Source organism: Rhinolophus sinicus, chromosome 14 (genome assembly GCF_057876585.1).
Source record: "Rhinolophus sinicus isolate RSI-liver-muscle chromosome 14, RSI-T2T, whole genome shotgun sequence".
Classification (NCBI taxonomy): Eukaryota; Metazoa; Chordata; class Mammalia; order Chiroptera; family Rhinolophidae; genus Rhinolophus; species Rhinolophus sinicus.
Genome location: NC_142514.1, coordinates 180,714,657 through 180,738,077, shown reverse-complemented (window position 1 = coordinate 180,738,077; position 23,421 = coordinate 180,714,657). Strand labels below are relative to the sequence as shown.

Here is a 23,421-nt window from a genome sequence, read left to right as displayed (position 1 = left end):
CCTCCTCCTCCTCCTCCTCCTCCTCCTTCTCCTCCTCCTCCTCCTCCTCTTCTTCCCTCTCCCCCTCCCCTTTCTTCTTCTTTTTTTTTCTATAGTGATGCAATTAGTGACTGGGAAAGGAGGCTGAGGACGGCTAGCCCCGGCCTGTACAGACAGCATCAGCTGTGCAAGTGGGCGCGTGGGTGGGGGTCGCTGTGCCAACTTGAGCCTATGCCACATCCTCTGCTGAATTTCAGGCTCGTGTTGTGAGGGAGTGGGGCATCTTTTGGAAGTCTAGTTGCTTGATGGATGGAGGGATTTTCTAGACAAGTTCCTTTAAGGAAGGTAGATTCAGGCTCAGCCGTTGGAGGCGGAGGATGGTTCCATGTGCAGCCTGACGTAGGGCCTCACACAGGTCTCCTGGTGTCCCACACTTGAGTCCTATGGAGGCAAAGGGGCTCTGAGTCATAACAGGGAAAGGTGGTTTTACTGCAGTCTCTGTAAGGCAGTGGGACCAAGAGACGATGCTTTTGTATTTGTCAGCCAGAGGCAGAGAAAGACATGTTCCGCCTACCTGGGCATGGAGAGTGGGGTGTCTTTAGTGCATTGCAGGCCCAGAAAATGCAGAGTGGCTTTGGCGTGAAGTGTGGTCACGGCAGCGCAGTGCCTGGAATAACACAGTGACCAGCCGAAAGCTGGTGGTACGTGGAGGAGGTGTAGCCCTGCCTGGCGGCAGGCGGTGATCTGGCACCTAAGGAGGTGGCTGGTGTGGGGGGCCTGCGACATCTCAGCAAGCAATGGGGGTGTGGATGGTGGCCATCAGTGGAGGCAGATGCTGGGCAGAAATTATGGCAGACCTTTAGTGGGAGTAAATGGGTCTGCTTAGGAGGACATGTGGACAGCTGACTGAGGACTTTCAGGGGTATTTGTGTGTGTGTGTGTGTGTGTAAGAGGGTAGGTTTTGGAGGAGGCTGGGACCTCATCATAGCTGTCAGAGGCAAGTGTCAGTGACATCCAATTATAACTGCTGAAATGGCCCCAACCTTAAGCCCAGACTGGGATGGCTAGGCATATGCAAGTTTGCACATTATGTTTCATTTGCAAGTTACATGTTTATTAATAAAAGATGACGCTACCTCTCCTGACTTAAACTGAAGATTTCCTGTCTCTGTCAGAAAGTTAGATGTAAGCTGGCTTTTTAACTTTACATGGTCCTTGATTTTTGTTGTTCCCTGTGGGTATGGAACTAGATCTGACCTTAGGCTCCCAGCCTCCACGATTGTGAGATACATTCCTGTAGTTAAAGCCACACAGTCTATGGTATTTTTGTCAGGGCGGCTTGAGCTGACTAAAACACCAGGGAGGCGACTAAATAGTCTACAATGCACAGGACAGCCTCCCACAACCAAGAATTATCCAGTGCAAAATATTTCAAGTGTCACCATTGAGAAACTCTGCTCTAGGGTGGCTTGGACTGTGCTTGCTGTCAGAAAATATTCCTTCAGAGACTGCTGGCCTCCCCAGGGCGTCAGGTACCAGCACCTCTGTCCCGTCCCTGTGGCTGCAGGAGACTGAAGCTCTTGCCCAACAAAAGTTCCTCTCAGGTCCTGCTCTTGTGTTGGAGTAAATAAGACTGGAAGTCCTTTTAACTTGTGTGGTTGTCCCCAGGAGGAGGAGGCATCTGGGTTGAATAACAGGGCGGGTTAGGTCCGGAAGGAGTGCAACCCGCCCTCTGCTATCGTCTATTTATTCTATTGAAATGCACCAGCTGGGTAAGCATGGGATTATTGTGAGCAATTTGGTTCTTTAGAAGTTTTGTTTATTCCTTGAAAGAATAAAGAGATGAGAGATGAAGGTGGGGGGGGGGGGGAGAAGATGAGTTGATGTGAAGGGTCAGTCACAAAATGATTGACCTTGCCCATCTGGGGTGACCACCCATTGGCTCCTTTAATCAGCACTCCAGCCTCTCTCTGTGGCTGTGTGACGAAGCATCTGGATGGTTAGCTGCGTTGTACACTTCTCAACCTTTGTGGTTTTGGCCGCTAGGAAGCAGAGTTCTAGTTACAGGAGCCGTTCTGTAAACCCAGTGAGGCTTTTCCGTGTCATGTTTGGTTTAGGATCTAGCACCCATACATGGATGAACCGTGCTTCCTGCTTTTCCCAGGCTGTCCACTTTGTGCACTCAAGTGGTTTCACATGTCACCGCCTCTGTCCCTAACATCTCTCCCACTCTGGGACTACCTGTTCTTTTACCTGTACCCACCCAGCACCTGATGCACCCCTCAACCATAGCTCTTAGTATAGTCTGGTTATGGGGACATGATCCCAATATAATTAATATAACTCATATAATTATCCCCCAATGCAAGAAGATTCTGGAGGGCAGGGACCATGTGGTGTTTACTATCTCTGAGCCACCTGCATGTGACAGTGTCCGACCTGAGATCAGGCTTCAGGAAATGTTTACAGAGCTGAACTGACCTTCAAAGAAGAGAACCAGAAGCAACAGTTGGATGGGGAAAATGGCAAATTTGGGTCACCGAAAATATATGGAAGAAAGGCCATGTTGCATGTTTTAGCAGGGTATGCTGGGAACTGCTTGAGAGAGTATCCTTCTCTCCTTTCCAAACCCATTACAGCTCCTAACATTCTTTCCTCAGAAGCAAAGGGCTTGAGTGTTTCAAGATGCATTTTTGGAATGCTGGGCGAGCCGTGGTGGAGACTAGAAACATCGAGAATTGAAGGTGTTTATACCGTATGCTTTCTAATTACATCACTGCAAAAGTTCGTAGAACATGTATTTTCTTTTAAAGAAATACACTTACGTTATGTTCAAGGATGTACTATAGGTGCATCAAACTGGGCTGTGAGGAAGGCCCCAGGTTTGGCATCACCACCAAGTAAACCAGGTCTTTTAGAAGAGAAACTTGGGGACTGCACAAATGACTCATAATTAATAGGTATGTTGTTTGTAAACAGTTTATTATCCCACATAGTTAAAGGGCTTCCTTATCTTAGTTATACTATTAATTTGCTTAATAGCCTCTGTTTAAATGATCACAAATTCTCAATCGGGGTGGTGGTGTTTGAATTAATAAGGTTTTGTTTCATTCATCAATCTAACAAGTATTTGTTGAATGCCTGTTATGTTCCACGCCCTGGGGATGGCAATGAACGAGACCAGGTCCTTGTCTTCTTGGAACATTCTAGTGGCAAAGCACGAGGATGGTTGGCAGAAAAGGAGGAAATATGTGGAGTGTAGACCTGATGGAAACTGCTGATGGATTGGCCATGTGGAGGCAGGGGTGAGAGAGAAATCAAGAATGACTCCTACGTTTTTTGGCCTGAACAGCTGACTAAATGGCCTTGCCATTTACTGAGTTGGGGAAATTGAGAGAAAAGATCTGGGAAAGAAAAGTGAAAAGTTCAGTTTTGGACACATTAAGTTTGAGGTTCTTTGTAGACAGCCAAGTACATAGCTGGGTATATCAATGTCTGGTGTTCAGGATCGCAGTCCAGACTGAAGGTAGATATGAACTGGGGGTTGTAACAGTTTCTTAGGGTGGCTTAAAATGACAGAAATTTATTGTCTCACAATTCTGGAGGCTCGACGTTTGAAATCAAAGGCTTGACACAGCCGTGTTCCCTCTGAAGGGTCTTGGAAAATTTTAAAATGGGAAGTTCCATGTCCTGGGAACCCCCAGTCTCAGGGAAAGAAGGATAGGTGGTCATTCTATCACCAGAACAGGCCTGAAGGGAGAGCCGGGTTCAGGGGCACCAAGGTCTTCATGGAGGGGACACGAGGAAGCCTTTGATGGTGGCTTCTCTTTTCTTGGGGAAATGGGTGGGGGGGGAGATTGTGAACTGAGAGCAAAGACAGGGAGGGAGACCGGAGGCAGAATAGAGAGGAGAAGGTGTGGAATAGCCATTTTGGAGAGGGGGAAAGGGAACTGGTAAGAAGTAGAGTAGTATTTCCGGGCAGTGCTGGGTGGCAACTTGAAATATGTGGTCATAAATTTAAAGTGACACCAGTCAACGTGATTGTGGGGTGTATGCTCTCTGTAAAAATCTAAACAGCTCATATTCTGTTATAATTAACTTGTTGGAACATACGGCACCGTTGTGTTGCCCTGGCATATGGAGGAAATGGATACACCCTTAGAAACACACTCCTGGTCTGTAGGACTTTCAGATGAAAACACAGCAAAGCTAACTCTCCTGAGAGTAAATTAACACCTTCACCTTGACCTTCAATTTCTTCCATTAGAGGCTGTTAACAATTACAGTGCAGACCAGGCCACTTGTCCAAACCCTTTGTAACCATGTTATCCATCCTTTCATCTCCTGCAGAAGCACCTCAGTGGTTTGTTGTACCCAACACTTGTTTGCAAGTAGCAATTACAGTGATTTGCACAAGGAACAATTTAACACTAATAGAAATAAAAAGTCATTGCCAGGCTTGATTCTACTGATCTTCATGTTAGAGTTCAGCTGGATTGTCAATTTTTCCTTATTCTGCCCATTCTCTTGGCAGATTTTAGGTAACAGATATTTAATCAAAGTACGTGATTCAAGAAGAGCAAAAGAGTGTGGATTTGGTGTTAGAAGACCTGGATTCAAGTTATCCACCTACTCCTTTTTGGTCAGGTGACCTTGTGAAGCTCATCTAACCAGTAAATCTTAGTTTTGTCATAAAAATGTGGCTGCAACGATCTGTGCTGGCTGCTTTGGGGGTGTAAGGACTTCATAAAATCTGTAAACAAAAGTGCTGTGTGTTATACAAATGTGGGCTTTTGCTGTGATTATTTTCAGCACGGTTCTGTGACTTTCCAGTGGTTTCCAGTCCTGTAGCTTTAATAAATAGGGACAGAAAAAACTGCTGAGCCATTGGGCGTGGCAGCCGAGCTTTCAATAACTGTGGGTAATCAGGAGGGTTGAGGAGCTGGACTAGGGACCAGAGATGGAATGACATGGGGGGCAGGAGTGGTGACAGCAAGGCACGGGAGGGTGGCTGTATAGGGGAGAGGGGATTGGGGTTAAAGAGGGAAATTCCTGAATGTAAAGTACTGAAAGGGAAGTAGTTCCAGGCTTTGGCAACCCCTACGCTGCCGCCTTAAAATGGAACTGCTGAAATAATGTCCTGGGCGCTCTGTTTCAGAATGTAGGAGGCGAAGAGGCCATTTTGGAAAGACTTCTATTTAAAAGTTGAACTGTCTATCACCTAAAGCTTTCACCTTTAGCGATTCAGGAAATTCTACTCTGTAAAGTGACTCATTCATTCCCTAAGGGTTCGTCAGAGCCAGGGCAGACCACACAGACATCAATTACTGGAAGATTATTCCCATTTTGTCACGGGCTATAACTTGGAGGTAATATTTTTAAATTCTCAATTATGGAGAGCTCAGAATGCGTTTTAGATGTCAGTTCTAAAATCCTTAGGTGTCCTCTTCCGACTGAGTATGGAAAGTGGAAATGTTTTATGATCTCCACATTCGTTACTCTTAATGTACTTAGGAAAGGCAACTTGCAGTCTAGCTGTACCATTGTACAGACACCTCAGGTCTCTGCTTTCCAAAGCACAGGGCTTGGCCTCCTGCTTTTTTTCTCACCATCCACTGAAGAAAAGTGTCCCCTCTTTCATCGTTAAAAAAATATATCACAAAAACCAAATTTTTATCAATTATTTTATGCAACAAAACTGTTTAAAGTGAAAAGTGAAAGTCAGTCCCATTGCCCCCGGAATAACTCCTGCGTGGCCGTTGCCGGGTGTGAGCACTCTCTCTGGGCAGGCTCCCCCAGCAGAGGGTTGCTGGATCCAGGTCTCTAGTTCCAGCCCCAGCCGCCCCTAGTCCCACCTTTCTGCTGGATACTGTCACGAGAGTCTCTCATTTCAGATACAGCAAGTCTTCAATTTGTTTGCAGCACCCACGTCTATAGCCACTGTGGACAGGCCTTAAGTGACCTGTGAGAGAGGTTTCCTGTATGTAGCCTTGGGAAACATATTTGACCTCTGTGTGCCTCAGTTTCCTCATCTGTAATAGGTGGGGGTTAGGGCACCGTGACCCCTCAAGCACTCTTGTTCTGACCCATCTTTGCATCTAGCCTCTTCCTCCCCACCTTAGTATTTCTGGTTTCTTTTCCTGTTCTTGTAATTTTTCACACAGCAGGAGGGTTTGTGTAGAGGTGTGGAGCTCAGGAGAGATGGAGTCACCTTTTGGCTGGTTAGCCATGTGACCCTGCCAGTCGCTTGGCCCTTCTGGACCTTAGTTTTCTCATCTGAGAAATGAGGGACCTGTTTGATCTCCCGGAGACTTTCTGGTCTGACACCCCCTGAGTCTCACGACTTCTTCCTACTGAGGGGTGACACCTCTGATTCTGAGGGAACAGTCAGGTCAGGGTAGGCACACGATGGCGATAGTAGGTTTGGGGCAGGGAGCTGACTGGGGAAGCTGAACTTTTTTCCAGAGCCCCTGAGTCAGTTCCTTGTGGTCTGGCTTCATTTTTTTCATTTGAAGTGTTGTGAAATCCCACAACAGCACCCACGCCTACTTCCAGCTCTGAGTACATTCGTGGTGCATTCCAACACCATTCCAACACCAAGTAGAAGCGCTTTACAGATAATCCCTCTCACCTGTGAGCCTGGAAAGCCCTGCTCCGTGTCCTTGTGCAGGATTGCAAGGGGCTAGGGTAACCAACCATCCCAACTTGTCCTGGGCTGTCCTGGTTTTAGCACTGGAAGTCCCATGTCCCAGGAAACCCCTCGGTCCCCACCAGACGGTTGGCTCCCCTACTAATGTTCCACGTCAGGGCCTGGCTGACTTCCTTTGTGGGACGGGGCATGGTTAAGTGAAGGAGCTGGCAGCTCAGTGAACCTCAGAATAGCTGGGGTGGGGTGGGGGGCTTGACGGATGCAGATTCCTGGGTCCCACCCTGGATCGTCTGAGTTGGTGGACCTGGAGTGGGGACTAGGAATTCTCATTGAATAAGGCCCCCAGGTAAGTCTGGGGCAGGTGGTTCAGGTACCACACCTTGTGATATATGTTGTGCTTAGGGCAGTGGAGGAAACAGCCAGCTCCTGCCCTCACAGAGCTTATAACCCAGGCAGGAGAAGCCAGGCAGGGACCTGACTCTGAGATGCAGTAGAAAGTAATGAGAGCCTGTGACATGAATAGTCCGTACCGGCCAATTTTTGTCCTCCTCCCACCCTCCAAAGTAAGTCAGTGCTCACAGACCTTGGATTTGTTCATTAGAGGGTGGACTTCGCCTTTTTGGCAGGGGGCCTGCAGCTTACATCAGGCTCCCCTGTCTCAGGCCTAACCCCATTCTTTCTTCTGCACCGTGTGACCAAGAGGGACTGTCTCTCAGGCCCATTGCAGCTCTGACCTTCTGGCACAAGGTGGGGGGTGAGGAAGCAGCCCTGCTTTTATTCTTGGCAGGCAGCTGTCATTTCTATCGCTTATGAGCTAAGCCTTTTTCTAAGGTGAATTGTGAACTAGAGTCCTCAAGAGCACTTAGTTATAGGGGTGATTTGAAGAGGACTTGGAGGTGGCCTGTGAAGGGCTTGCTTATTCACTGGGCTCGGCTGCCACAGGACAGAGTGACAGAGGGGAGAAGAATGCAATGACGGCTCCACAGGCCTTCAGATGAGGCGGGACAGTGGATGCGGAACCTGAGGGCGATAGGCTCCTGGGCTGAGGGAGACCAGCCTCCATGGCAGCTGGAGCTATGGGGCCCTGCTGCGCAACTAGCCAGCGGGCATCCATCAGGCTCCTCAAGCTGGTCTCAAGCCTGGCTGAGGGGCTGTAATCTGTTTGGGCCGCTGTAACAGAATACCACAGACGGGGTGGCTTGGAAACAACAGAACTTTATTGATCATAGTTCTGGAGTCTGGAAGTGTGAGGTCAGGGTGCCAGCATGGTCGGGTTCTGGTCAAAGCTCTCTTCCGGGTTGCAGATGGCCAGCTTCTCTCTATGCTCACATGGTGGGAAGATGTGAGGGAATTCTCTGAGCCCCTTATGTAAGGACACTCAGCTCATCACGAGGGCTCCACCCTCATGATGTAATTGCCGTGCAAAGGCCCCACCTCCTAATACCATCACATTGAGGGTTAGGATCTCAATAGATGAAGTGGAGGGGGACACAAACCTTCAGTCCATTGCACAGGCCTTTCAGGAGCTGGTGCCCTGAGCATTCCCAGTTGTGTGGTGTGAGGGCTGGGAGAACAGCTGTGGAGCTGGCCTGCCTAGGTTGAAATCCTGTCTCAGTCATTTATTAGTTGGGTGACATTACGCAAGTCATTAACATCTCTGAGCCTCAGTTTTTCCATTTATAAAATGGGGTAATACTGTTTCCTGTATTGTCAGGAGAATTGAATAACATAAGCATGTAAACTGCTTAGCGCAGTGTAATAAAGGTTGACCTATATTTCTATCATTATTATTATTATTATTAGTGACAGAAAATGGCAAAGGCCAGTAATGACGTGTATATTAATTTGCTGGGGCCACCATAATAAAATGCCACAGACTGGGTGGCTTCAGCCACAGAAAATTATTTTCCCACAGTTCTGGAGGCTGAAAGTCCAAGATCAAGATGTCAGCAGGTTTGGGGTCTTCTGAGGCCTCTCTCCTAGGCTGGTAGAAGGCTGCATTCTTGCTGTGTCCTCACATGGTCTCCCCTCAGAGCATGTGCATGTCTGGTGTCTCTTTGGGTAGCCAAGGACACCGGCCATATTGGATTAGGGCCCACCCTAATGACCTCATTTTAACTTTATCATTTAAGGGCCCGATCTTCAAATACAGTCATATTCTGAGGTGATGGTGGTTAGGGCTTCAACATATGAATTTGGGGGCACAATTCAGACCATAATGGGTCAATCTCAGGGCCATGATCTTTGAGGGTCAGACAGAAAAGACCCTCCCTTGGGAGCCAGAAGTGAAAGTGGAGCCCAGTCATGTCTGGAAGAGAGTGGGCCATGCTGTGGCTGCTCAGGTGGCCCGTCCCAGGGGATCTGGCCAGGGTGTCACGTGCAGTACGTTTAGTTTTATAGTCGCTGGCTGGGTTTGCCTCAGCCCCAGCCTGGCGGGTGTGAGTGAGAACAGCTCCATGGATAGAGTGAGGAGGTGAGTGTGGCAGCTACTGAAGGGGAAGAGCAGATGGAGGCTCTAGAAGGGACATGAGGGTCACATTCCTGAGGGTTGAGGAAGCGGAACAAAAGGTGAGGTTCGGGAGGCAGCACTGGACCAAACCTTGGCCCAGCGCTTTAAGGTTTAGGAGACTCTTGATTCCCTTCAGTGGATCAGGGAACCCTTTTAAGGGGACCAACATGGCAAGTGTTCCATGTAGGTTTCAGACCATCTAGGACCTCCAGTGTATCCAGTGGATGCATTTCCTTAGGAAATGCAAATGTGAGCCTTCAGCTGAGAACCAGGTGGCCAGGGTGTGTGTCCTCAAGTTCTTGGAGACTTTTAAGGGCAGGACTAGAGCCCAGTACAGGGACAGGCATTTCAGTTCACCAGTTCACTCTCAATTCCAGGATGAGTTTGTGAAGGTCACTTGTCAGGGCAGCTCAGTTGCTTTCTTCACCCCCTCCCCCCGCGCTTGTCTCCTCTTCACAAGGGTCCTCCTGGGCTACTTTGTGGAGCTCGCCATTGTCCTAGCAGATCTGTCCTGGGGGACCCTGAAAGCCTGGGTTCCTGGACTCAGTATCTCTTTACGCCCCATTTTGCTCCAATATGGGCTAAAAGAGGGGTCCTGAAGATGACATCTTGGGAGAATGTTGCCAGAGTGAGGTTCAGCAGTTCTGACTCTCGCCATGAAACATTCCACGTCCTGCACCTTCGTCTCAAGGCCATCTCGGTTTCAGGTTCTTATATCTTGTGTTCTTTAATGCTTTCGTTTTTGATGGGCCCTCCGGTCATGGTCATTCGGAGAGAGCTGGGGGTGGAAGATGGTGTTCTTTTCAAGCTCCTTGACAGCCTCAGAATTAACTTAGAGTTCCTGGCTGTGCAAAGGCAGAGCATGTCTAGACATGGTCTGCTTATTGAGATGTGTTCTTGGAGCAGAGCCCCCTAAATCCAGACCTAGGATTCAAACTACACCTCCTACTTCCAGAGTCTCCTCAAGTCACCCACTCCTCTGGGTGAACTGACCCCCCCTCCCTGTCCCCACCCCGAGAGCTCTCTCAGTTCCCATGGACCCCAGGCTGTAACCTTCTTGGAAAGCAGTGGCCTGGTGCCAAGTTAAGTCCTGCATTCAAATCCTGACTCTACTATTGACTGACTGGGTCTCCTGGGGTGTTTCTAGGCCTCTGTTCCCTCATTTCTGAGTTGTCAGGTGCCTAACACACATTATGTAGTTAAAAAATTATGGCTAATTCTTATTCTTATTTCTGTTATCACTCGTTCAACTTCCTCAGCCCAAATGGTATTGAGTGTAGTGTTTTCCCCTAGAGAGAGGATAAGGTGAAAGAATTCACTGTGGGGCCACTGTCATCACCAGGGAAGCAGATCAGAGACAAGTTGGACAAGAGCAATAAGGGTCAGCTTTAAGGCACTGCTTGATGAAAGATAGTCTCTGAACTGTGGGATAAAGTGGGCACAGGCTTAAAAGATCTTAAACACTCCTTCTGACATGTGAAAATCATGCTGTTTACACCTCTGGAAATGCAGTACATAGATGTGGATGGGCTTGGAGATGGGGTGCTCCTGGGACAGCTGACTTTGTTTTGGGCAGCAGACGGGTGTAGGGTTTTCATATTCTTTTTGCAACGTTTGCTGAAACACCTTTTACAACCTCACATATCCCAGTGTATGGGTCCCAGAAGAGCTCAGACTCAGGGTGCAAAGGGTGTTGAAGACAGCTACTGTCATCCTTCTCTGTCATCCACCCAGCACGGGAAGTCTTAGATGGAGGCCAAATAAAAATATGGCAGGGACTGTGAAGGCTCTCATGAGGCAGTCACTGTGTGACTGCGCTGACAATGCCTTCCGACCTTCCCTCCTCCCCAGGTTACAGGAGCTAGTAAGAAACTACAGGATCCAAATAGCCCCCTCGTCCATGGAATCACAGCCTCCCCCTCCACAGACAAGGCCATGGACCATGCCATGTGGTACAGCGGGTGGGACTTCAGGCTCCAGAGTGGGGCTGCCTGCATCCAGTTCTGCTCCCTCACTTATGAGCTGTTCTTCCTAAGCCTCAGTTTCCCTTTTGCCCAAAATGGGGGGACTAAAGCCATGTACATCATAGAATTGTTGTAGGGATAAGATGAGATTATAGAGGCGAAATGCTGAGCATGTGAAAAGTTGTTATTACTCACTTCCGAGTGGAATTTGTGATCTGCCCACAGGCACCTAAAGAAGATATTGTTAATTGTCACAGGCCCTGAAGTGCTATTCATCCTGTGAGATTACATTTTTTTTGAGACTAAAGGCTTTTGGTCTCTGAGAGAATCTTGGTAAGCGGTCATTCCAAGCAATCTAGCAGCTGTCCTGCCAGGCGGCTGGCTGTGCAAGGACCTGGGGTGGGCATAGGGTGATATCTGGGGATAGGGAGGGCCTTGGGAGAGACAACAGGCTGCGGAAGGGCCTTTCTCTTATGGGGCATTTTGCCCTGGGCTCGTGTTCCTCAGATGCATATGATATTGGTTTTCTTTAAACTGGAGTCTTGCCCTGGGGATTGTTCTGAAGTTTTGGTGGAGGAGTGAGTTGACACCTGTCCTTGGCTCGTGGAAGTGACACCACTGAGCCCCAGCTAGAAGGGCCAGCCTGAGATATTGGCTCTTCCCGGAATCTTGAACTGAGCTCTCCACCAACCGTCCCCATGACTGCTTTCTAAAAATGTGACAAGCTTTTCATATGTACTGCAGTCAGCCCCTACTGAGTGTCTGCTGCTGTGCTAGGTGCCCAGAATGCATGCAGAGAGATGTCCCAGTCTGTAAGTCCAACAGGCCTGGTGGCTAGTGGCTCTTGGACCTCCCTGCTGACAACTTCCTGTCACCTGCTTAGTGGCGAAGGGCGAGGAGGGTGTTCCGGGCATGGAGACAGCAAGGGCAGAGGCTCGGAGGTGTAACCACATGGTACATTCAGGAAGTAAGCGGCACTGTGTGGCTAGAGGAGGAGGTTGCGTGGGTGGGCCAGACGGTGAGCCCAGGGGTTCTTGTTTTTGGGGAGTGGGAGCCACTGGAGGTTTTCATACAGGGAAATGACATGAGCTGTCTTCCGTTTTTTGTTTTTTTTTTTTTTAAATCATAACCATAATAGCAGCATCACAACCATTAGCTCTGAGCACTTCTATGCATCAGCTAAATGCTGTAACGTGAGTTATTTCATTTAATCCCATTTTACAGATGAGGCTGGGAGAGTCCACAAAGCCCAATCATAGAGCAGCAGAGCTGGGACAAACCCATGTCCATCCAACCCCAAAGCCTTCGCTGTGATTTGCTCCTCAAACTCACTGAACCTGTGTCCTCATCTATGACACCTACCTCATAGGGTTGTTTTAATAAATTGGGGAATGTATTTAAAGTGCCTGGCAATAAATGGTGCTCAATAAATGGTAGTCACTGCTATTTTTGTTGCTATTATCTGTTTTAGAGAGCACTCCCTGGCATGCCAGGTGTCAGGTAGTACCTTTAAGTTTGAAACCACGTGGGCAGGCATCAGTAAGCTGGGCTAATGAAGCCACCCCCTGCCAGAGCAGGGCGCTGCATAGGCGTCTGCTTTAACCCTCTCCCGTTGCTGTGGTTACCGAACTGGGCATCTGGTTCTCTCTGTCGCTGGGGCCTCGCCAGCTCAGGTCAGGGTGACCCCGTTCCCACCTGGCATTATGCCATGAGTGCTTCTATGAGGATGCCTCCTGCATGCTCTGGTTTCGGTTTTGCTCTAGCTGAGCAGGGGCAGACCCCACAGGTGGCAGGATGGAGGATTAATTGGATGGACCAAAGCCCCACAGACTGCTGGAACTCTCCAGGGGAGAGAAGGTGAAGGCTGGAAGGGTACCAGCCATCGGAATGAAGAGAGAAGACAGCTTTAGGGAACATTTTGGATTTAGAGCTGATAGGATGTAACAATCTAACACTGTGGGGAGAAGAGAGAGAGAGAGTAGTGAAAAATGATATTTCTAACTTGAATGACCTCTTGGCCCTATTCTGTTCCCTTTCTATGCTTCGCCCAATGGATCTCATCCATTCCCATGGTGTTAAATGCCATTTCTAGGTTGACAATCTCCCGTTTCCCAATTCCCTGAGCTCCAGCCTTGACTACGTATTTGTCCCTTGCTCTCTTCACTTGGATGTCCCTCAGGCATTTCAAACTCAGCATTTCCCAAATGGAACTCCAAAAATGATTTGCCTCCCTCACTCTCAAACCTGCTTCTCCGTCTCAGTCAATGGTACTACTCTCCCTTGTGTTCAAGTTAGAACATATGAGCATCAACCCCGTGTCTCCCTCTTACTCATCCCTTGTATCCCACTCATGAGCAAGTTCTATCATTTCTGCCTTGGGACTACATCACAAGGGAAATACCTCACCTCTCGCCATCTGTACTGCCACCATCCCAGGCTGAGCCACACCCGTCACTCACTGGGTGACTGAGTCCACACATGGCCTCCCCACTTCCACTCTCGCTCCAAATTCCAGCCACAGTCATCTTTTAGGAAGACAAATTTAATCCTCTTACCTAATGCCTTCCAACGACACTGAGCATGACAACCACCAGCATCCCATGGCTTACAAGGTTCTACACCGGATCTCAGCCTCACCTGACTTCCCTCTTCCTCATTACTCACTCTCTTTGGCCTCAACGGCTTCCTTGTGGTCCCCAAAACATGCTAAGTCTTTCCCTCCTCAGGTCCACGTTGTGGTTCCCCATCGTTCCCACTGTCTGGAATGCTCTGCCTCGTCTTCACATGATCTGTTCCTTGTCATCCTCCAAACTTCAGCCTAAACGTTCCCTCTCAGGTCACTGTCCCTGATCTCGGGAGGTTCTGTGTCCTTCTCAACATCCTCTTTAGCCAATCATTTCGTTCAGAGCACACACTGATCACAGCTTGACATTTTTAATCTGTTTATCTCATTTATTTTTTGTCTCCCCTATAGAGTTTCAACTCTACAAGGGCGGCCTGTGACACAAAAGGTGCCAACATGTGTTTGTTGACTTGATGAACAGATGATGAGGGCATGCACCTAGGGAGCATTGACATTCACAGGGTGGGCTGTCAAGGAGACTTGAGAATGAGGGACAGGAGGGTCACGTTAGGAATCAAGAGAGGAGGGACACTTTGGCTGGGGCTGCTTTTGGCTTCAGGTAACAGCAAACCCATCCAGTGGTGACGTTGACAAGGGGATTATGTTTCTTGTCGTCAGGATGTTCAGCAGCAAAGCTCTGGGCATTGTTGCTGAGGTCCTCTTGGCATTTCCCCAGTTTCAAGCATCATATCCTCACACGACTGAGTTCAAAGACAGGAAACAAGGAGCAGTGTGGGGCAGACATTCTCCTCACACGTCTCCTTCTTATTGGTGGGGGGTGGCGTGGTGGTTGCCTGAGAAGAGCACCTATGCCCCACTGGTCTGAAAGGACACATGCCTGCCCTTGGACCAGCGCCTGTGCTCATCTTACTGATATAAAAGAATCTTTCCTGTCCTTGAACAAAGTTGGGATTTTGCCAGCTGAGGAGAAGGGGAATGCGCTTTGAGTAAGCAGTGCACGGTGCTGTCCCTGAGCACATTTCACAAGGAAGCATTGTTTTCTGTTGAGTTAATTGATGAAGGAAGATCAAATAGGATGGGTCTTGAGAAGTGGCTGCTGGGTTTGAGGCTTGTAGGCTATATGTGACCCTTCAGAGGGCAGTTCCTAAAGAGCTGCTGGGCTGGGTTGCATGCTGCAGGGGGCTTAGGAATTACCGGGAGAAGTTCCGGGGATGAAGGTAGACTACCAGGAAGCTTGGTGTTAAAGGTAAGAGGAGAGATGGGACAATCCCTGAGTACAGGAGACAGACACAAGGAGGTCTGAAAGAAGCCGGCAGGAGAGAGAGGATAAAGGTTTTTAAGCAAGATGGGATCGTTGATTCCCATGCTCTGAAAGAAGCATGGGGGTGGGGTCAAGTGTACAAGAGGTGGTGGCTGTTACTGGAACAGGTGGGAGGCTTTTCTGAGGATACTCAGTTACCCTATGAGCTAGGAGGGAAGGGAGGCAGGATGGTGCCGACGCCAAGCAGGGGCAAAGATGCCTCTTACTTTCCTTTGTGTGACAATGGGCTTATTTGGAGATTGACTCCACGACCTTGACCTTTCCATCAAGAATGTTTTTACATTCTGATAGAACAGACTGAAAAAAACCAGGTCACGTGTGTGTGGTTGTATACTGGAAAGTTCAGGGACAAAGCCTGATCCTTGGGTTTTCTTTTTCAGATGGACCAGCCTTCCAGGACAGGGTCAGGGGTGTGGCTATTGTATGATGCAATCCAGAGGGCACAGGTTACTTAACAGACAGCACAGGGCTGCCAGATCCTGCAGCCGATGGGCAGCAGGGTGGAGGAGGAGAGCCCTGAGCTGGGCAGAGGACTTGGTTCCACGTCCAGGTCCGCCGTGTACAAGTGGGGGTTCATGGGCATCCTCCAAGCCTGTGACCTCATCTGCAGAGGGTTGGATTGTGGTAGCTCATCTCCTCCCTCCTCTGCCCACAGTTATAAAATGTGCTGGCTCCTCATAGGGAATTAAGGGAACGTCTTCTTCCCTCCTCCCCCACCCCTCTCTGGGGAGTTTGACCCTGCTCAGTAACCCCCTGCAACAGAACAGTGTATTCCTTCACCATTAGCCCTGGTCCCTCACGTCTGGCAACTTTTCTCCTTTGTTTTGGGGAATGATGGCATAGGGCCCAGCTAGTAGGATTGGGAGCCAAACCTTTCTCCTCTATTTATTCAGATCGTAGCTATGGATGCAGCAAAAAGCAAACAGAAATTTGACTAGATATATGAGCTTGATATTCCACATTTAAAGCTGGTGTCTACTTATGTAGGAGGCAGAAAACAGAACATTATGTTAAAATGAATAATAGCCCCAACAGAAAAAAAAGGTGCATTTTTAAGAAATAGTTCTTAGCGGGAATGTTCTGACGCTAAGTTGGTAAGACTGACAGTTGCTCTATTTGTCTCCTCCTCGAAGCAACTTAATGCCCACATCACGTGCCGTCTCTCAGGGTGTGAGTTCTGAAGAGGACATGACTTCTCTTAGGTCGCCCTCTTTGAGCTTGTCTCGTGGAGTTGTTGGGGGAGGCCGATGTTGGTAAGAAGTATGGAGGATCATTCGTTCCCATCAAAGCTGCCCCGATCAGGTCTGTCCTGCCCATCGGCTGGGTGGCCTGGACTTCGTGGAATGGCTATGGGGATTCAATGAGTGAAGTGTTCAGCAAAGTGCCCCAAATGGAATCAGTTACTCAATCGACAAACACAGAGTGCCCATAACTTGCCCACGTTGTGCCCTGTGGGAAGGAAGCCCCAGATGTATCTCTGCCCTCAGGAATCAGCATCTTGGTAGACAAAGAAAATGGACACTGGGAATCAATGGAGAACAGCGAGTTCTGCAGGAGGGCCCTTCCCCGTGGCGCTGCCCTCCTGGAGGGTGAGCAGCTGCTGGGTGGGGCTTGCTGTCAGCCAGCCCTGCTTAATCTCCTGGCAGCGGCAGCAGGGAGAAAGGAGAATCTGGTATTCATTGTGTGGTTATTTCTAATTTCCTTCTGCTTTCGAGATCCTCTTCTGAGAGAGAACAATGTCCTGCAGGAGGCCCAGGCCCCCACCCAGCTGCGGGGAAGGCAGCGCCCAAAAGAATACAATGGCTGGGCAGATGGCGTTTGATTCCCGTCCTCTGAGAATCGCTGGGGACAGTGGGATTTGGTGGCCCAGTCTAATCCCCGCTTATTATTTGTTGTTCTGTCCCTGCACCTTGGAGCAAGTCCCCCATCTCTCTCCGCCAGGCTCATTTATGTGTTTTATTTTAAAACTGTCCCTGTTTGCCAAGGAAGGACAGTTCTTCCTATATTACCAGGGTTCTGAGTCTGGGTGGGTGGAGAGGGTCCTAGAACTCACGGGACCCCCTGTAGGTCCGAGATTCTGGAGCCATGGGGCCCCTCCATGCCACTGTGCCACCAGCAGGAGGGGAACAGTGTTGGGTCCTTGAGCACATGGGCCAGGCCGGGTGCAACTCCCAGGCCTGTGCCGGTGCCCGCGAGGGATCGTCAGCAGAGGAGCCTGGGCTGACATTTCCCCAGCCAGTGCCTTTTAAGGCCAGCTGGGGGCAGAAGGCCCAGGATGGCGTCCAAGGAATGGGGTGGGGTTTCCTCATTCCTTTCTGTCTTCGCACTTGGCCTCTTACTTGTGGGTTTCAGTACATTTATCAGCCTTGTTTCTCTTTCATCACCAGAAAGCAGAGAGAACCCAAAGTGGGTGACCCATGTATGTAAAGGGGCAGGAGAAGCCCAAGGGCCATTTGACTGTGATCTTCAAGTCTATAGGGTTTTATTGAGAAAGATGCTATGAGAGTGGCAGGTGAGAATAAAGTGAGTGAGGGGGTGACACAGCCGGCAAGGGGCTATGGCAGGGTCTTTAAGATGTGACGATACCGGAGCAGGCTTGCTCACGCTTAAGTCACTCAAGTACTGTCATCACAATTTCTGCCACATCCATATACTATTAGTTTAATACTTCTTTTTAAATAAATTTATTTAAACCACATTACATTTAATTAAAAAGAAATATTTATGTCACGACCATAAACGAAATCTGGCATTTTCCTAATAAGCATTGAAGCAAGTTCTTAACAGTTAAAATAAAAATATTCATCCTGTACCACTGAAATCTCGAATGCCACCCAGGTATAAGCTGTTATACACAAGGCAGTCTCCATTCATGTCTGACAGTGACGTCGGGGGTGAGTTTGGTGTCGGCAAGAAGGGATAGGGTGATTTGTGCTGATGTGATCCCATCAGTGATGCTCCAGGGAAAGCATCCAGCTGCTTGACCAAGGGTTTCCCTGCTCCGTATCAGCATCTCCTACATGGGAGAATGGCAGTGTCTCCTTTAGAGGCTGGTTGAGGGTGCTGAGTTCATGTATTTATAAGGTGTTAAGAACAGTTAGTGTATGTTAAGTGCGTGACACATGTTAGCACCCACCATCACTGGGGAGATTCTGGCTGAGGGCTCTCGGCTGCCCTGGGGGTCCCATTGCTTGCCTGCTTGGAGACAGAGCCAAGACAAACAAGGTCCCCAGGCTCCCTCCTGCTCTCCACGGATCTCTGTTGCTCTCTATTTCCTCTGGTAGGACAGGTGTGGCCAGGTGGGATGGCCATCATTTCTCTCATGATTATAGGATTAAACTGAGATGTGGTTATGGCATTAGTCACCATGAAACACCCCTGCTGGAGTCACTGGTCATCTTTGTCCACTGGAACCTCTGGAATGGGCTCCCAGGGAGAGACACTTGTGTACATATGCTGGGGGTTTGTTGGATTTGGGTCTGCAGCTCTATGTGAGAAGCCCTGGGTCATTTCTGGAATGGGACATGGCTTGGAGGGAGAAAGGAGCCGTGGGAAGCAATCCCAGGTTCCTGGTGGGATTGGAAATTCTGCTTCAGGCTCTGGAATTTTGACTTCCTGTTTGGCCTGGCACTCTCCCCCACACACACACATATTTGGTTCTGACACATTGCCCCCCACCCCCGCCCTTCAACAGGATCGTTTCCTCATCTGTAAAATGAGGGGGTTGCACTAGATGGTATCTAAGGTCCGTTTAAGCTTGAGAAAGCTGATTCACTTCCCAGCCACACCCTCACTTTCCCCTCAGGCCTCTTGATTGACAGGAGAATAAAGGTAGGAAGGACAAGGGAAGTAGGACAAGCCGGGCATGCTACAGTGTGTCCAGGACAGACCCCACAACACACAGTCATTCCGTCCAAAATGTCAATAGTACTGCGGTTGACAAGACCTGCTTTACGGGCAGAGAGCCAGAAGGGAAGAAAAGATTTTAAGGGCAAATGCATAATAAATGCCCTACAGACGGTAAATGGTTAGACAAATGATAATGAAAGGGAAAATTCAGGGAGCAAAGAAAATCCATGGGAAACAGTTATTAAAGGGGGAGAGAAGAAACTGCTAGGATGGGAAAGGATATATTTGCAAAGTGATCACAGCTGGGGTTGTTAGAGTAAGCTGCTGGCCTGAGAGCATAAACCAGTATGGGGGGGATTGCTATTCTGCCCGCTCCTTCCTGGCTCACTTTGAAAGCTATCACCCTGCATGTAGGGGCTCCTCCTGTGGAATTCCAGCAATGCAGTCTGATGCCACGGGTTGCCCTTGGGATAACAGGCTGGATGGTCCAGAGATGGAGGCAGTCATTATCATATGAGCGTTGTCATGTGAGCCAGTAATGGTTAGTTTTCCTATGAGACCTTTGCATCTTATTGAAATAATAAATCAGTTATCTCCAACTGTAGAGGAAGATATCACAAAAGCAAGACTCAGATAAATTAACAGACAGAATACCTTCATGACCTTGAGGTTGGGCAAAATTTTCTAAAGCAGAACACAAAAGCACTAACCGTAGAAGAAAAAACAATAAATTGGACCTTATCAAAATTAAAAGTGTCTCTTCATCAAAAGGCACCATTAAAAACATGAAAAGGCAAGCCTCAGCTTCAGAGGAAATATCTGCAATAAATATATATGACAAAGTATTCATTTCCAGAATATTTGAAGAGCCACTAAACAAATGACCCAATAAAAACTGGGCAAAAGACTTAACAGTCACAAAGGAGCATATCCAGATGGCCAAACCATGAAAAGGTGCTCAACATCATTACTCATCAGGAATATATAAGTTAAAGTGACGAGGAGATATCACTATACACCCACCAGAATGTCTGAGGAAAGGAATGAAATACCAAGTGTCACTAAAGATATAGAGCAACTGAAACTATCATACATTGCTGTGGGAAGTGTAGAAATGGTACAACCATTTAGGAAAATTGTTTGGCAGATTCTATTAAAACTAAAGATATACCTACTCTATAACCTAAGAGATATTAGTGCCTACTGTGTCTCCCTGAAAATAAGACCTAGCTATACCATCAGCTCTAATGCATCTTTTGGATCAAAAATTAATATAAGACCTGGTCTTATATTTATATCATATCATATCATATCATATCATATCATATCATATCATACCCGGTCTTATACTAAAATAAGACTGAGTCTTATATTAATTTTTGCTCCAAAAGACCCATTAGAGCTGATGGTCCGGCTAGGTCTTATTTTTGGGGAAGCATGGTATGCTGACAAAAAGATATATATAAAAATGTTCAAAGGAGTTGTCTCTAAACTTGAAACACCCTGAAATCCCATCAGTAGAAGATTGGAGAAATAAATTCTCATATAACCATACAATAGAGTACTATACAATATGAAAGGTAGCGCATTGTCTGATTCCATTAATGTGAAATTCAAGAAGAGGTAAAGTGAAAATAGGATGAGTCAGATCATGGTTGTATCTTTTGGGATGTTAGAAATATGTCTGGACTGGGGGGTGGTTATGTAAGTAATTACATTTATATGGAAAGGCTTATCAAGCTGTCCATATGAGTGTGTTTTATGTACGTTACTGTATGTATGTTATACTTTGATTTTAAAAAGTGAAAAGAAATGCATATGCTTATGTTCAAGGTGAAGCAATAACTACAGTAATAATGTATTGAATAATTTATTAAGTATGTGCCAGGTGCTTTATATAGATTATTTCATTTAATCCATCTAAACCCTGCTGTCACCCAGGTATTATTCTCATTTTGCAGATGAGGAAACTGAGGCTTAGAGAGGTAAAATGGCTTGTCTGAGACTCACAGCTGGTAAGTGTAGGGGCTGGGACTTAATGCCACAATCCTCACTCTTGTCACTTGACTTGTCATCTCACAGTGATTTTTGGTGCAGCATCAAAGCTTTCTGTTTTGTCTGCTACTCCCCCCAAGCACAGAAGCCTGAGATGCCATTTTTTCAAAGGGAACTTCATCATATGTCCTGATATTCTAGGAACTCAAATACCTCTACCTCCTTAAGAAAACAAAAACATGGAATGGGGAAACCATCCCCTCTATGTACACTGTCCATGAATTTCTTCCAGTTGGGAGAAGAACCCATGGTTTCCTACCCACCGTGTTCATCTTAACTGTTCTGTGTTGTAAATTCTCTGAGAATGCTGAGTATTGAATACTGAGAGTATTGAGTATTGGCTATAGCAGTCAATATTGTGAGACAAGTTTGAACCCCAGCTCTGCTCCTCTTAAGCTGTGAGGCTCTCAGGAAGTTACTTAATTTCTCAAAGCATTTGTTTCCTTGTCTGTAAAAAGGGGACCGTGCTACTTGCCTTACCGTTGCAGTGTGAGGGTTCCGTGAGGTCGTACGTAAGAAGAGCTCAGCTCAGCATCAGAGTCATCGAGAGAGTAGGGTAGCGTCAAAATGTGAAAGCTTTCACTTTATTGCTGCCCAATTCCTTCCAAGCCTCTGAAAGAAGTCTTGCGTCTTTCTCTTTTAAACCATTCAGTTCACATTTGAAAAGCAGCAAGGCTGATGATTTCTTGACAAAGTGGAGATACTGAAGGAATGGCAGAAGCTCAGAGCCTCAGCAAGGGAGGGGGGAGGCCATTTTCAACTAGGTTGGTCAGCAAGAAGGGACTGTGTGTGTGAACCTTCAAGAATGGGTCAGATTTAGTCATGGAGGGAGGACGAGGAAGGTCACTCTAAGTTGGGAGGCGGGGAGAAGGTGGCACCTAGAGAGCAAAGGTGGAGTTTGGGAAACGGTGAGCAGCCTGTTTTGGTTGGTGCCTAAGATTTATGTCGGAACTAGTGGAAGATAAAGTGGGCAAGGAAGGCTGGCTCCAGAGGAGGCCCCACTAAGAAAGCTGGACTTTTTCTAGAGGAGAAGGACTCTCTGAACATTGTTGAGTAGAGGAGGTGTAAGAGAAGCCAGGGGCGTGCAGACCCACAGGGACACGCAGCTGGGCCAGGAGGCCAGGGAAGAAAGCAGCATGCATTTTCAGGTGGAGATGAACTGGAGGTGGGGTGGAAAGGAAGGTGCACAGAGACGGGGAAGGAAGGCGAAAGACTCCTGAAGTCTTGGAACCAATATCCCAAGTTTGTGAAGCAGAGAGATGGCAGAGAGAAAGTGAGTTTGGAGATGATAATGAAAGAGATTTCTTAATGACTGAGACTTAAGCAGGTGCCTCTCATCCCTTCCTCTCATCCCTTCCTCCTCCCTTACTTCCTTTTGCCTGCCATTTGCATGTTTTCAAGAACGCATTGTCCTCTTCGGGTCTCAGACTTGTCCAGGGCACCCAAAGGACAGACTCCAGCTTTCTACAAGCTTCCTTTCCAACCCTCGCCCGCCACATGGGAACTGAACAGAGGGAGGCGTGGCAAGACCAAAACAGATCCAACAGCAGAATCCTTTCCAAATCTAACCCCACCCAAAGGCAAGAGTTAGTTTAGATGCCCTACAAAGAGGAGGGTTGGGGGGGACCCCTTTCAGCCCGTGCAAAGTTAGCGAACAGCCTCCTGAGTTGATGGAGAGATGCAAACAGTGTTTTGAATAAAATCCCTTTGTTATTGTTGTTTTACAGGGCCATAGCCAAGGCCAGGAAGAAAACCGCCTCCTCAGAAGGTTGTTTTTGTGACTGTTCTTTGGACCATTGTTCTAAAAATGGGAAATTACATGTTGCTGTGCCAAAGTAAACGAACACCTGCAGTTAATGGAATACCTTTCACGAGGTGGCTTTTGGAGCCCCAGCCAGTCTGGATGCAGCACTGCTGCACCAGTTCCATTTGGTGTGTTTCTTCCCCGCTAAGGGGACCGGGTGTGGGCTTACATTTGTAACCAACTGTGGGGCTCGGGTGATTGTCCTGTACTCATTCACTCAATAAACATCTATCAGGCATCTATGCTGGGTCAGCCCTGGTGGCTTTTTCTACTCCCTTGTTGGGCATTGTTAAAATCACTGGGAGAATTGGCTCTAGGCAGGTGGCTTTCCGGTCGCTATTTTTCAGTTTTCAGAGTCAGTGCATGACTTCTGCCTCCAAATGGCGAGGCGCTAGAGAGAAGCTCAGCACATTCTCTCCTTCCTCTCCTTTTCCTCTTTCTTCCCTCCCTTGTTTCCTCTTCCTCTTTCTTCTTTATTGGTCCACAGAAATTAAAATGTTATTTTTAACATGTCAGTCAATATATTTCTTTAGGGGGCGGCCAGATGGCTCAGTTGGTTAGAGCACAAGCTCTGAACAAGGGTTGCTTGTTAGATTCCCACATGGGCCAGTGAGCTGCGCCCTCCACAACTAGATTGAAGGACAACAGCTTGGAGCTGATGGGCCCTGGAGAAACACACTGTTCCCCAATATTCCCCAATTAAAAAA

The 23,421-nt window shown here is 47.9% G+C and overlaps 1 long non-coding RNA gene across 1 annotated transcript in view; it reads left to right on the top strand.

Annotated features, from left to right (window-relative positions):
• Window positions 1-22,956, top strand: part of LOC148755983 (uncharacterized) — a 47,555-nt gene extending 24,599 nt beyond the window's left edge. The window contains exon 3 of the long non-coding RNA XR_016018390.1: window positions 22,638-22,956. This is a non-coding gene — a long non-coding RNA (uncharacterized LOC148755983). The remainder of the gene's footprint in view (window positions 1-22,637) is intronic.
• Window positions 22,957-23,421: the final 465 nt, after the last annotated feature.